Source organism: Notamacropus eugenii, chromosome 3 (assembly GCF_028372415.1).
Source record: "Notamacropus eugenii isolate mMacEug1 chromosome 3, mMacEug1.pri_v2, whole genome shotgun sequence".
In the NCBI taxonomy this organism is placed as follows: Eukaryota; Metazoa; Chordata; class Mammalia; order Diprotodontia; family Macropodidae; genus Notamacropus; species Notamacropus eugenii.
In genome coordinates, this window is record NC_092874.1 from 39,906,165 (window position 1) to 39,920,409 (window position 14,245).

A 14,245-nucleotide genomic window follows, 5' to 3' on the forward strand; every position below is an offset into this window, starting at 1 on the left:
GCTCCAAAAAGAAATTATTCATCTTTGTCTCACTCATAGCCCCAAATATGCCAGTGAATCTCACAAGCTTTTCTAAACTAAAGGTGGCAGCCAAGTTGAAATAATTTGCTTTTGTGCTGCTAAGGAATGCATGTGTTAAGATTAATTCAGCCTGTCTTTTTCACATGTGCCTCCTCATTAATCACAAAAAGGAAAAAAAAAAGAAATAAGTGGTACAAAAGGCAGCTGCTGCTCCTTCTGAAATGACATCCAAGAGCCCAACCAAGAAAGAATGGAATCCAGGCCAGTCACTCTCACATGTGGTTCTAGTGTTCTGGAATTGACAGTGATGCTCTAATCTTCTTCTGTTAGTCCAAGAATTCAAGGCTGTGAAGGCAGGTTCTGAACATCCCTCATCCTTCTCTCTGGCATGGAAACAAGTCAGTGACCTGTTGTTATGGTGCTTTGACTTAACTCTAGTACACATTTATTAGCAGAGAACATAGAGTGAGCCATATTTAGTATGTGGACTCTATGTTACTCAATCTTGTGATTTCTATCTTCAGGTCCCTCACATGGCGACCATCCTACTCAGGCCTTAGCTCCCTCTCACCTGGACTGTTGTAATCTATTCCTAATTGATCTCCCTGCCTCTAGCCTCTCCCCATCCAATCCATCCTATACTCAGCTGCCCCCAGTGGTTCCAGGATGAAAGTTCTCTGTTAGTATGCTGGCTTTAGGGTTTTGGAAATCCTCCTCCAGATGGGAAAAAAGGAGATGGTCCAGGGTGGTCAGTGAGCTACAGTCATCTCCATTAGATCAAAGTTTTGTGAGTAGCAATGAAGTTGTCCTAAGCAACCTTTTCAATTAGACAGATGTTTAAATGACTGTTAAGTGAAGAGGGCCCTGGGGGACAGATAGTCAGGGGGCTTAGTGGACATAGCACTGGATCTGGAGAGAGCCTGGGTTTGAAGTCTAGGTCTTCCAATCTATGGCTCATGAGTCAGTCATGTCTTTGGGCTAGTTTCTTTAGTTATAAAGTGAGGGTACTGAACCAGATGGCCCCTATGGTCACTTCTTGCCCTAAATTCATTATCCCATAGCCTCTAAACTCCCTGGAAGAGCTCTCCATTTATGGTCTGAAGTGATAGGTGAACTCTGCCATGACCATGGGCCATGTTGATGTAGACCGCTACAGAGCAGGATGTGATTTGGAGTTAGGGTAACAAGGTTAGAACTGGATCAGAGAATCTCTGGTCTAACCAGACTCCTCCCTGAGCAGTAGAAAGTCCTCAAATAAAGAGCTGCCACACCAGAAAACAAACCAGCTTGCTTGTCCTTACAGTATTAAGAACTTTGCACTAGGAGCTTCATCATTTCTTCTAATACATCTGTGTATATGTGTGTATATATACACATATACTAGCTGTGTGACCCTGAGCAAGTTACTTAGCACTGATTGCCTCAGTTTCTTCACCTGTAAGATGAGCTGGAGAAGGAAATGACAAAACATTCCAGTATCTTTGCCAAGAGAATTCCAAATGGGATCACAAAGAGTTGACACAACTGAAACCACTCAATATAAAAATATCTTCATTGGAAAGTTTTTGCATAAACAAAGCCAATGCAACCAAGATTAGGAAGAAAGGAGAAAACTGGGAAAGAATTTTTACAATTACTGTCTGTGATAAAGACCTCATTTCTAAAATATATAGAGAACTGAGTCAAAATTAAAAGAATATGCCATTCCTCAGTTGATAAATGGTCAAAAGATATGAACAGGCAGTTTTCAGAGGAAGAAATTAAAGCTATCTATAGTCATATGAAAAAGTGTTCTAAATCACCATTGATAAGAGAGATGCAAATCAAAACAACTGAGGTACCACATCACACAAAACAGTAAAATGATAGATGTTGGAGAAGATATGGGAGTGTTGGAACACTAATCCATTGTTGGTAGAGCTGTGAGCTGATCCAATCATTCTGGAGAGCAATCTGGAGCTATGCCCAAAGGGCTACAAAAATGTGCATACCTTTTGACCCAGTAATAATGCTTCTAGGGCTGTATCCCAAAGAAATCATAAAAAATGGGGAAAAGACTCACATATACAAAAATATTTATAGCAGCTCTTTTTTGTGGTGGCCAAGAACTGGAAATCGAGGGAATGCCCATCAACTGGGGAGCAAGTTATGGTATATGAATGTAATTGAATACTATTGTACTATAAGAAATGACAAACAGGCAGACTTCAAAAAAACCTGGAAAGACTTATATGAACTGATGCTGAGTGAAGTGAGCAGAGCCAGGAGAACGTTATACACAGTAACAGACACAACGTGTGACGACTGGTTTTGATAGACTTAGTCCTCCACAGCAAGACAAGGACTGAAAACATTTCCAAAGGACTTGTATGGGATGACAAGATCCCTGACTCAAATTAACTACTCAGAGGCCTCTCAAAGTGATGACAGAAAGTTTATTTATTTGATTTTCTAGAAGGGGGGCAATTCCTCCACCAGGTGGTCTGGAGCAGGAAAAAGCCAAAGCCAAAGGAAAAGCGATGATATATATATAGAGAGAGAGAGACCCTAATGCAAATCCCTCCTCCTACCACTGACCGTTATCCTCATTAGCTGAGAATATGATCTTACATTCTAGATGCGAAATCTAGCCCATCTCTTTTGAAATGAAGGCATCAAAAAGTTATATAAGTTTTATCCAGTCATTGAGACCCTAATACACTACATAATTTATATCCTTATGTGGGAAATATTCCACTCTGAAGGCGTGGCAACCTGAGTCTCTCGGTCTCCTTTACCCCTGGGAGAAGAATTACAATCTGAGAAGTCTTCACTAAATCTATTCCACACAGACTCATGATACAAAAGGCCATACATGTCCAGAGAAAGAGCTATCGAGTTAGAATGCAGAATGAAACAGACTGTTTTCTCTTTTGTTATATTTGGTTTTGTTTAGTTTTACTCGTGCTTTCTCCCTCTTGTTTTAATTCTTCTGTGCAACATGACCAATGTGAAAATGTGTTTAATAAGAATGTATGTGTAGAGTCCATATAAAGATTTCATGCTGTCTTGGGGAGGGAGGGAGAGAAAATTAGAAACTCATGGAAGTGATTGTTGAAAATTGAAAACAAATAAATTTGGAGGAAAAAAATCTTCATTATATAATGAATATATAGTTTTATTATGTAATAAATGCAGTATGTAACTATATATATGTTCTCTATCTATATCATAAGGAGAGTTTTTTCTTGAGAACCAAACCACCAAGCAGCCTCTTTCTCGTCAGTAATGGGATTGGTGATTTCCTTCCTGCCAGAATGGATTTCAGTGTGATATTGCCACAATGGTCAGAAAGAAAAATGACCTGTCTCTCTGAATGTCCTTTAAAGTCAAGACTCATGGGCTTACTGGTTTGATAACCTGATATGGGGTGAGGGAGGAGGCATTATTCAGACAGTTTCTGGGACAGCCTAGGAGGTGGAACAACTTTTGGAGGTATAAAAACGAGTACAAAAATCAAGTCGTTAGGGTGTGTGCAGGGTCTTAGGATCTAGATGAGTGGGAAGCATTGTTACTATTGAAACAGCTAAGGAAAAAGTCTGTGACTTTGTCTCAGCTTGGCTCCTTTCTGTCTGACTGAGGAAGCTGTCATTCGGGAGCCATTTATAAGGTTCTTTCTTTGGGACAAACATGTTCAGATATCATTCTCATCTTGAAGAAGCAGATGTTCAGAGATGTGACTTGACTGGAGTTAAGTGGCAAGATTCCAGGACCACACACCATGTCCAGCACCTTCTTTAATTGACCTTACTACTTTTTGTTTGTTTAACTTCTCTGGCCCTCTGTGCTGATCTAGAAAATAAAGGGGTTGGAAAAGATTAGGTCCCTCTGGCAAACAAGATTTTAATTTCTGCTTTGAGCAGACTATAAGCCTCTTGAGGGTAGGGATGCTTTTTGTCAAGCACCTTTCTACAAGTCCTCTCCTTTTACATCATTTTTTTCTGAAGCCTCCCCACCCTCTGCTACAAGTGCCCCTTCCCACCTAAAATAACATTGTACCTACTTCATATGTATTTACATATGTACATCTTGTCTCCCCCATAAAATGTAAGGGAAAGGACTTGGTGCATCCATATTCATGGAGCCAACACAGTACTTGGCACATAGTGTAGATACTTAAAAAACGAGTGATTCTTGACTTTCTTCTGTGGTTAACTATCTAAATATATACCTGGAAAAAAGGACTGAATAAATAACCTTAAGGAAACTCAATGAACACTGAATCTTTGATTTTTAAATGTGTTTATTGATGCCTTTTTAAAAATGACATCATCGTAGTTTCCCCTTCCCCCCTCCCCACAAGATATACCTTCCTCTCCCCTCCAAGATAGCCTTTCCATGTAACAAACAGCATTTTATTTAAAGACAAAAACAAAGAAAAATAGGGGCGGAAAACTGTACTATTTGTCAACACTGAAAAAGTCTGAAAACTTTGCGATGTTTTTGTACTTTACAAAGTTGCAGTGTGAAACACCTGCGGGTGCTCCTCCTGCAAAGGTGGGGATTGGGAGTGTCCTTGTAGCTCTACGTTTGAGTCTTACTTGGTCTTTAAAATTTTGCAACATTCACTTTTGACTTTGCTGTATGTTGTACTACACTTTCCAGCTATGCTGTGGTAGTTACTGTGTATCTCTCTGTGTTCAAGGTGATTCACTGGAGAAGGAAACGGCAAACCATTCCAGTACCTTGGCCAAAAACCAAACCAACAAAACTCCCCCAAAACCAAACAGACCCATAGAGAGTACTGAGCTTGGCGTGCTACGGTCCACTGGGTCACAAAGTGTTGGACGTGAGTGAACAGTTACTACGTATGTTGTTTCTTGACTCTGTTTACGGTACTATGCATAATTTCTCGTATATCTTGCCGTGCTACTCTGTAATCAACACATTGATCATTTCTATTTTGTTCATCACCACAATTTGTTTAGTATTTCCTCAATTGATAGGCATCTATTTCTGTTTTCAATTCTTTGTCTCCCCAAAAGTGCTGCCATAAATATTTTGGTGTAAATGGGAACTTTGTTCTTATGACTGGCTTCCTTGGTGTGTAAGGCCAGAAATGGAACCTCTGGCTCCGTGGGTATGAATAGTGTCACTTTTTTTTTTTTACATAATTCTAAATTGCTGTCCAAAATAGATGGACCATTTCACAGCTCCACCAATAATGTATTAATGTGTTTATCATCCCATAACCCTGCCAGTATAAGCATTGCCCTTTTTTCAGGGTGAATATTCATCCATCCAACAACATCCATCTATGCAGGATTTGAGGTGAAAAGGTTTAGTTTAATTCAGATTTTTCTTATTATTAGTGATTAGGAGCATTCTTTTGTATGGCTTTAATACTTTTCAATTCTTCTTTTGAGAAATTTTTGTAAATATTTTTTGATCATTTATCTATTGGGGAATGGCTAGCAGTTTTATGTTTGTGTGTGTGTGTGTGTGTGTGTGTGTGTATGTATGTGAATTGTTCATGTATCTTGGATGCTAAACCCTTACCAGAAAAATCTGATAGAAAGATTCCCCCACTCCCATTTTTACTGCTTCCATTTTCTTTGTGCAGGAGTTTTTCAGTTACATGTATTCAGTTATTTGTTTTAACTTTTCTAATTGCCTCTATGCTTGGTTTGGTTAAGAACACATCTCCACCTAGTAGCTGTTAGATGTGTATGATCTGCTTCTCATCTAATTTTTTTCTAGTTAATATTATAATATTATATATTATATTATTAATATAATATTATAGTTAATATTATATTATTGATATAGAAATATTAAGGCCATGAATCCATTTGGAATGTGTATTTGTGGAACATGGTGTAAGTGGTTGGTCTGTCTAATATCTGTCAGATCACTTTCCAGTTTTCCCAGCACTTTTTAAACAATCAGATTGGGAGGTCTTTGGTAATTTATGTTTTCCACTTTATTGAATACTGGATTGTGAGCTCCTTTGTTTATGATTCTCCCATGTTAAGCCTCCTCTATCGATCTACCTCTATTTTTTTAAACAGTACCGGATGATTTTGATGACTGTTGCTTTATAATGTAATTTGAGGTCTGGAAATGCTATCCCCCATTTGTCCCTGTCTCTTATTGTCATTTCCCTTGACATTTTAGATCGTCTGTATTTCTAAATTAATGTTATTATACTTGATCAAATTCTACAAAGTGTCCTCTTGGTAATTTTATTAGTATAGCATTAGAAGTGCAGATTAACTTTGATAGTGTTGTCATTTTTACTATATTGGCATGGCACAGCCATAAACATTCAATAACTTCTTCTATTTGATATTTATTTTTTTAAAATCATTTTGTAATGGAATCCATAGGAAGCTTTTATGTTCTTTGGTTGATCAATCTCCAGATATTTTACGCATTTTGTAGTTAATTGGAATGGGATTTCCCCTTTTAGTACTGCTTCTTGGATTTTATTACTATTACAAAAAAATGCAGCTGATTTTTGGAGAGGCTATTAATTATCACAATTAGAATCTTTGCTGATCTCGAGAATAGTCCAAGTATGACTTCAGCAAAGAGGCATAGTTTTAGTTCCTCTTCACCTGTGTTTATGCCTTTAATTTCTTTCTCTTATTACTGTTGCCACTATTTCCAGTATCAAATAATGCTACGAAGAGTGGGCATCCTTGCCTTACTCTCATATTTACTGGGAAGTGTTCTAGTGTATCCTTATTGCAGAAGATGCTTGCTTTTGATTTTAGATAGATACTTATGATATTTTTTTTAAAAAGGTCCATCTATGCCTATACTTTGCAGAGTTTTTTAACATAAGAGAGTGCTAGACTTTGTCAAAGGCCTTCTTTGTATCTATTGAGATGATTTTGTGGTTTTGGATGTTGTGTTTTTTAATATGATTAATTATATCCCAATGCTGAAATAGCCTTTCATCCCTGGCAAAAATCCAACTTGGTGATAGTAATGGAATGATTTTTTGGATAAATTTCCATAGTCTTTGTGACAAGATTTTTGGTTGGAAACTTTTGAATTAATTTGTATTAATAATATTGGTCTATACTTTTCCTTCTGTGTTTTGTCATTTCTTTGTTAATGTATCAAGACTGTATTTGTCTCTTAAAAGGATCCTGGTAGATACTTTCTCATTTTTTGAGAATAATTTGTGTAGTATGAGTACTAATTGTTCTTTAAAAGTTTGATTGAACTCTCTTGTGAATCCATCAGGACCAGGAGTTTTTTTTATTTTTTATTTTTCTCCCTGTGGTAGTCCCTTTATACCTAGTTCTATTTCTTTTCCTGAGATTGGGTTAAGATTTCTATCTGATGTTCTGATAGCTTGGGTATTAAAAATTTTTGGGTAGAAAGATGCACATACACATAGCTCCGAACCCACAACCCACAGAACGGCTACAGGGGAGTAACTCATGGCAAATTCTGCACCCAGAGGCCATGGAATATTGGAGCGAGGGAGATTTCTGTTCCGGAGGGACCTGCAAACCTCTCGCGGGGGGTCCTTCGCGCTGTGGACTGGGTGCCGGGACTGGGAGCTGAGGGCAGCCCTGCCGCTGCGGCGGCACCAAGAGGAAAAGATCCGAGCGGGCTTCGGGGACGGGATCTCCAGTGGCCAGGTGGGTCCCCCCACCCACAGAGGGACCTGCAAACCTCTCCAAAAGGTCCGTCGTGCTGCAGACGCGGAGCCCAGCCCAGACCTGCTGCTGCCACGGCACCAAGAGAAACAGACCCGAGCAGGCTTCAGGGACAGGATCTCCAGCGGCCGCACAAGTCCCTCCGCCCACAGGTGACGGGGGTCGGTGAGAGAGTCTCTTTGGTGGGTCGAGAGGGGAGTGGGGTGCCCCCATGATTCGGGGCCCCCCCCCCCGAGGTAGAAGCTGACAGGTGGCTGCAGAACAGGGCTCCCCAAGCGGGCGGGAGCGTGAATCCATTGTGAAAGGTCTGTGCATAAACCCCCTGAGGGAACTGAGCCTGAGAAGCAGCCCTGCCCCGACCTGACCACCTGAACATAATCTCACACTGAATAGCAGCCCTGCCCCCACCAAAAGCCCTAAGGCTGGAAGCAGCATTTGAATTTCAGTCCCCAAACGCTGGCTGGGAGGATCAGGAGGCGAGGTGGGTGTGAGGAGAATATTCAGAGGTCAAGCCACTGGCTGGGAAAATGCCCAGAAAAGGGAAAAGAAATAAGACTATTGAAGGCTACTTTCTTGGAGAACAGGCATTTCCTCCCTTCCTTTCTGATGAGGAAGAACAATGCTTACCATCAGGCAAAGACACAGAAATCAAGCCTTCTGTGTCACAGCCCACCCCATGGGCTCAGGCCATGGAAGAGCTCAAAAAGAATTTTGAAAATCAAGTTAGAGAGGTGGAGGAAAAACTGGGAAGAGAAATGAGAGAAATGAAAGAAAAACATGAAAAGCAGATCAGCTCCCTGCTAAAGGAGAACCAAAAAAATGTTGAAGAAATTAACACCTTGAAAACTAGCCTAACTCAATTGGCAAAAGAGGGTCAAAAAGCCAATGAGGAGAAGAATGCTTTCAAAAGCAGAATTAGCCAAATGGAAAAGGAGATTCAAAAGCTCACTGAAGAAAATAGTTCTTTCAAAACTAGAATGGCACAGATGGAGGCTAAGGACTTTGCGAGAAAGCATGATATCACAGAACAAAGAGAGAAGAATGGAAAAATGGAAGATAATGTGAAATATCTCATTGGAAAAACAACTGACCTGGAAAATAGATTCAGGAGAGACAATTTAAAAATTTTGGGACTACCTGAAAGCCATGATCAAAAGAAGAGCCTAGACATCATCTTCCATGAAATTATCAAGGAAAACTGCCCTGAGATTCTAGAACCAGAGGGCAAAATAAATATTCAAGGAATCCGCAGAACACCACATGAAAGAGATCCAAAAAGAGAAACTCCTAGGAACATTGTGGCCAAATTCCAGAGCTCCCAGGTCAAGGAGAAAATATTGCAAGCAGCTAGAAAGAAACAATTCAAGTATTGTGGAAATACAATCAGGATAACACAAGATCTAGCAGCCTCTACATTAAGGGATCGAAGGGCATGGAATAGGATATTTCAGAAGTCAAAGGAACTAGGACTAAAACCAAGAATCACCTACCCAGCAAAACTGAGTATAATACTTCAGGGGAAAAAATGGTCTTTCAATGAAATAGAGGATTTTCAAGCATTCTTGATGAAAAGTCCAGAGCTGAAAAGAAAATTTGACTTTCAAACACAAGAATGAAGAGAACCATGAAAAGGTGAACAGCAAAGAGAAGTCATAAGGGACTTACTAAAGTTGAACTGTTTACATTCCTACATGGAAAGACAATATTTGTAACTCTTGAAACATTTCAGTATCTGGATACTGGGTGGGAGTACACACACACACATGCACACATGCACACATACATAGAGGCAGAGTGCACAGAGTGAATTGAAGAGGTTGGGATCATATCTTAAAAAAAAATGAAATCAAGCAGTGAGAGAGAAATATATTGGGAGGAGAAAGGGAGAAATTGAATGGGGCAAATTATCTCTCATAAAAGAGACAAGCAAAAGACTCATTAGTGGAGGGATAAAGAGGGGAGGTGAGAGAAAAACATGAAGTCTACTCTCATCACATTCCACTAAAGGAAAGAATAAAATGCACACTCATTTTAGTAGGAAAACCTATCTTACAATACAGGAAAGTGGGGGATAAGGGGACAAGCAGGGTGGGGGGGATGATAGAAGGGAGGGCATGGGGAGGAGAGTGCAATTTGAGGTCGACACTCATGGGGAGGGATAGGATCAAAAGAGAATAGAAGTAATGGGGGACAGGATAGGAGGGAGGGAAATATAGTTAGTCCTATACAACACAACTATTATGGAAGTCATTTGCAAAACTACACAGATATGGCCCATATTGATTTGCTTGCCTTCCAAAGGGAAGGGGTGGAGAGGGAGGGAGGTAAAGAAGTTGGAACTCAAAGTGTTAGGATCAACTGTAATGTTCTTACCACTAGGAAATAAGAAATACAGGTAAAGGGGTATAGAAAGCTATCTGGCCCTACAGGACAAAAGAGAAGATGGAGACAAGGGCAGAGAGGGATGATAGAAGAGAGAACAGATTGGTCATAGGGGTAATTAGAATGCTTGGTGTTTGGTGGGGGGAGGGGATAAAAGGGGAGAAAATTTGCAACCCAAAATTTTGTGAAAATGAATGTTAAAAGTTAAATAAAAAAAAATTTTTTTGAAGATACTCCTCTCTTCTTTTGTGTTCTTGAGTATTCTTAGCACATAATTATACGCAATAGATTCTGATTATTCTTTTTATTCTAGTTTTGTTGTGACTTTCCCTTGCTCATTGATTTGATTTTCTGCCCTCTTCTTTGGAATCAAATTAGATTATGATTTTTAGTAATTTTTTCAATGAACCAGGGTTTAATTTTATTTATGATTTCTATTTTATTATTATAACACATTATATATAATAAATGTATTATTAATACAATTAACTGTTAATTATTCATGTTACATTATTATAGCATAACTTATTTTACTTATTTATATTATTTAATTATTAATGATTAATATTATGTCATAATATAATTAATTATTGTTATTATTGCATATTATTATTATATTATTTTTCCAGTTAATCTATTTCTCCTTTAATTTTTAGTATCTTCACTTCTGTGCTTATTCTAGGCTTGCTTATTTGTTGACTTTCTAGTTTTAAAAAATGCACATGCAGTTCATTAATCATCTCTTTTCTTAAATTTATGTTTACAGGGATATGATTTTTCCTCTAATGACTGCTTGAGCGGCATTCTAGGAATTTTGTTGCTGTTTTATCATAATTTTAAAAACATAATTATGGTTTCTGTGATTTGTCTTTGATCCACTCTTTTAGGATTTCAACGTTAAATCTCCATTTGCATGTCAACATTGTATTATTATTAATTATTGCATTATGGTCTATAAAGGATATATTGACTATTTTTTCCTTTCTCCACTTTATTTGCAATATTTCTGTGCCCTAATACATGCTCAATTTTTGTAAAAGCTTCATCTCATACTGAGGAATATGTTTATTCTCTTATGGTCCATTTAGAAGATGTCTTATCTTTTCATTCCAGATTCTCCAGCAATTAGCTGAATTCTATATTTTCCTGTTTTATCTGTTAGAATTATCCAGAATGGAGAGGGATATTGAAGTCTCTTTTCATTAATGTATTATCATCTCTAGATACTGTTTATTAATTTGAATGGTAAGACATTTGGAGCATTTATGTTTAATATCGGTACTGGTTTGTTCTTTTGGTTCATCTCAGCATAATGTGATTTCCTTGTTTGGTTCTTTTCATCTTTTAACGTTTATTTTTGCTTTGTCTAATGGCATTATTACAAATGTCATTTTGGATTCATTTAATGCATAGTAAAAATTTTTTTCTACTCCCTTATTTTTATTCTTTTTATGTCTTTGTTTTTAAAATATTTCCTAAAAGCAACAGATTGTCAAGTTTTGTTTTACACAATCTGTCACTCTTTTTTGTTCTATTGGATGGTTTACTCCAATATTCCATATTTAACGTTGAAGGGTATGTTTATATTTTCCTCCATTCATCTCTAAAGTTTTAAAAAAGTTATGATTTTTTCTGCTTTTTGCTGTAAACCTAATTCTTCAGTTAGCTTAGGTTAATTAAAAAAATTCCCACCAAATCTCTTCCCTTTATCCTTGACCCCCCTCCCATGTTACCCCTTTTTTCTTTGGACTTTTGCTTGTCAGTTTATTTTTCTTTCTTGCTCTTATCTGGTTAATTAATTCTGCCCTTTTTTCCTTCTTCTCGTTTAGCCAAGCAGAATCTCCCTTCTCCCTTTCAATTTCCTTTGTTTTTATAAATTTAATTTTCTGTGCTTTTTCTAGGCTATTTCCCTCCCTCCCACTCTCTTAATTATTAATCTTTACAATCTATTGTAGACTTTTATTCTTTGGTTCAAAGCCTTTATACTCATTTAGTTCTGTCCTTATTCTCTGTAATCCTCATGAAATTAAAACTTTTGACGTACCTAGTTTAGGTTTGCTCCCTGGACCCCTTTTTTGTGTTGTGCCTCATTCTTAGAAAAATGTCAGTTTGTGCAGGTGATAGAGAAGATGGATTCCCTTGGTGAAATTCTTCCTTGATGATGCAGGTCATCACTGACCTTTGCCCTTCTTTTGGTAATTTTTCCCCATTTGCCTCAAAACCTCTTTCCTGGGTCCATGCCCTCCCCTCTCTTTTGGTTGTTGATTTCATTCAGGAGCTCTGATTCCTCTTCTCTTGAGGCATGATTGCGGTCTTAGCATTAGATCGCTTCAGATAATATCCACTGTAAGGGGTTCATTTCCCTTTCTAGAACATCTCTTTTTACCCATCAGTGGTACCTCCTCTTAGCACTGAAGCAAGGTTTCTCTCTTTTCCTTCCCCTTTTTCAGTCTCTTCTATCTTCTTCCTTTTCCTCTTTTTATGCACTTGCCCCCCACCATTTTATAGTTTAGTACAACAAAAAGGACTAATTCACTTGTAGGCCAGGTGTTGTAAAGCCTAGCCCATGCTGTTTCAGGCATGTTTTTCCACCATCACATCTAATTTGATTGTTGCTTTCTCCCTTGTCTCCTGATGTACCTTTAGAGAGAAGTCTCCTAACAGGGTCTCTGATGTTCTCTGGTTGCTCTAGTTCTTTGTGGCTACTCTCATTTACTTCTATTTCTTTTGAAGCAAATAATCTCAATAGGTCTGGTTCTTCTAAGAATATTTCAAATGCTTCTTTATTATTAAACATGTATCTTTTTTTTTCAGTCATGATTAAGCTCAAATTTTCACCAGAAGTCATGTGCTAAATCTTGAGCACCATTGCTCTTTGGAATACATTAGTCCATTCCCTCCTGCTTTTTCTTGTGGGTGAAGAATAATCTTAACTGAATTTCTTTTACTTTGTGTTTGAAGGTCTTTCTCTTGGCTCTTTGCAGAATTTGTTTCTCAATACAACTACTCAGTTTAGCCATTATGTGTCTTGGAGTTTGCAGCCTTGGGTTTTTTGCTTTTTTTCCTGGAGATATTTTAAGTATTCTTTTGTAGCCTGCCACTTGGAGGGTGGTTCTTTGTGGCACTTGAAGGAAACAAGGAACAAGGTATACAGGTGAATTCTTATTATAAGCCCTGACATATGTCCTGCCCCATTCCCTCTGTTGTTCCACTTTGGCTGAGCTGTGTTCAAGCACAGAACACTGCCATATGAGCTATTGCAGCCTCAGCAAAACTCCTGCCTTTTGGAGTTTGGATTTCCCTGGTACTGGGAAAGGGGATGGGGGCATTGGAGTGTGGAGTCATATTCTATTGCAAGACTTTTCTGGGGTCAGGTGGCTAATGCCACCTTGCTTGGTGGGCAGTAGCTTAATGGGCAGTAGGGGAGGAAATGCTGTGAGTAAATAATAGGTATTCTTACCTTTTAGTAATACTTTGTGTCCTAGACCATGGAGACAGCTGAAAATGATTTATATTTGGTCCAGTTTCTCTTTTGGGGAGAGTTGAGGGGTTGTGAGGACTGAAGATAATGTCTGGTCCTCCATTTGCTTGGCCATGTAACCCAGCAGTCCTGAGAACACTGAATCTCAATCAGCTGTAGGAGTCAGTCTGCTTAAAAAGTGTGGTTGATTCTTTATAATACTGATAATTCCCATTATCAGTATTTGGCAGCTAGTCTCTTATCAAAATTTTACTACTTTGAAAATTAATAGTTTATAATTACAGTTCTTTTATCATTTGAAATGACAGAGAAGAGCATGCTTAACATAATGTGCTGGCCAAGGTAAGGGAAGAAAATTGCATTGGTCTGGTCGTTTCCTTTAAAGACAAAGCAAACAGAAAACCCCCCAAAACTGCCAGGGATCCCTTCTGCTACTCCAAAGATGGTCCTTTAGGCAGAAGAGATTCCATTTCTCCCATCACCGAGGTTTTTTGAATGTCCTATCTAAGTACATTCCCTGAGGCTTCTTAGGTCATTAAATTCCTGTGGTCTGCAGCTAATTTTAGGAGCAGAGGTAATCTATAGGAGAAATCAATATTTTAAGCCTCAAGTCATATACAAGGAGCAACAACCTTCACATAACCTTCTAAAGATCAGTATTTTTTAGGAAAAAGGACTTTTTATTAAAACTATAGGCCAATTG